This window comes from Elephantulus edwardii, unplaced genomic scaffold (genome assembly GCF_000299155.1).
Source record: "Elephantulus edwardii isolate Elephantulus edwardi_28Jun2011 unplaced genomic scaffold, EleEdw1.0 scaffold00167, whole genome shotgun sequence".
NCBI lineage: Eukaryota > Metazoa > Chordata > Mammalia > Macroscelidea > Macroscelididae > Elephantulus > Elephantulus edwardii.
This window is the reverse complement of record NW_006399917.1, coordinates 6,714,631-6,716,245: the sequence shown is the minus strand read 5'-3', so window position 1 is coordinate 6,716,245 and position 1,615 is coordinate 6,714,631. Positions and strand designations below refer to the sequence as shown.

General features: G+C 36.5%; 1 pseudogene; it reads left to right on the top strand.

The window, feature by feature from the left end:
* LOC102856517 overlaps positions 1 to 1,615 on the top strand; it is a 9,540-nt pseudogene that overhangs the window by 4,669 nt on the left and 3,256 nt on the right.

Genomic DNA, 1,615 nt, shown 5'->3' with positions numbered 1-1,615 from the left:
GAAATAAAAGTGAAAAATGAGTTGTGACCTCTGTCACAACAGCCTTTCTCTGTTTGAGCAAAGTTGCCTAAGTAAAGTGTCTGTGGAGTTTATCTTTCAACATGTCTTTTCCTAGACATTATTTGATTTGCTATGTAGATGGATGAGCACATGTGAGTGAGGCATGTTAGCCTATCCACAAGGGGATTGGTTCTCTACTACTATATGAAGGAATTGGCCCATCTCAGCAACCTACGAGGAGATCAGCTAGTTTCTCCATTGAATTGAGTAAGACAGCAACTAGAGTCAGACAGATCTATTGGAGCATTGAAGATGTCTTTCTATCTTCAATTATACCCACAGTATCAAGACTTATGACCGAACTGGTGATCTGAAACAAGATGGGACTTTGTAGGGGAATGAAGAAAAGCCAATATTGGCATGATCGAGAACTTTGTTGGACAATTGGAAGTAGGAAACCAATATTGACAGGACTGAGAACTTAGGAACACTGACCTAAAGTTGTGAGGTTGAGGCTGAGTTGCCTGCCTATTTCAGAAATTTTCCTGACAGCATTCTGTTCTTAATATGGATTATAATTTTTATTTCCTCAATATGGTTCTGTGTGGTCTGTGATATTTTGGACCCAGCAAATCAATAAGACTGACTATGAGATAAGTAAAAAGAGAGAGTGTGGAGGACATTTCTGATCTCATCTGAACTGGTTTTGTGTTATTGATGCTGCGGACAGGGACAGTTCCTCTTTATAAAGTTGATAAAGGTCAGATATGTGGCCCTTGCTCCTTTAAAGTGTCCTTTCAAATATTATTCATGCATAACAGAATTTTTTAATGGGAAGTGATATTAGGAAACTACATTTCTGATAACATTACTGTACAAGAAAGAAACTTTCATTTACTTAATCCAGCTAAAGTAAATTTTAGCATTTTCAAGCATTTTCCTCATAAAACACTGTTTATTCATATTTGGGTGGTACAAATTGTTAAACTCTTTACACTAAACAAATGATTGATTGCTGTTGTTATAATTTCTTCTAAGATTAGCAGAAGATCAATTATAAGAAGTTGATCTGACATTGTCCTGAATGCTTGACTTGCTGTATAAATCCATTATTTCCAACATCAACATCTCCTCCTTTGTTTAATTCCCTAACTTCTCTATATTCCTTGAGTATGGTGGCTTGCTGGAAGGTCTCTCATAGAATAATACTCATCAAGAGAATGATGAAATTACTCATATTACTGTGTACATGCAGGCCAATCAAAGCTGTAGGCATCTATTGAAAGAATAAAGAAAGCTAGCATTCTTTCTAGCTAGGGCTCTAGATAGGTCCCATGAGCTTATATAAGCCTCTAGTGGGATGGGACTAATATCCCACTTTAATGTTCTCTCCTTAATACAATAAATACTTCAGTAAACATAAACAATGCATCTTGATTGCATGTTCGATCTATCTCCGACTGTAAAAGTTGGTAGAAACCATCTATTTCTTCTTCTTTGGCTCTGGTTGTTGGTGCATATAGCTGAATGATACTGGTATTTACTGGACTTCCTTGTAAGCGTATGGATATGATCCTGAGATAGATCGAACATGCAATCAAGATGCATTGATAAT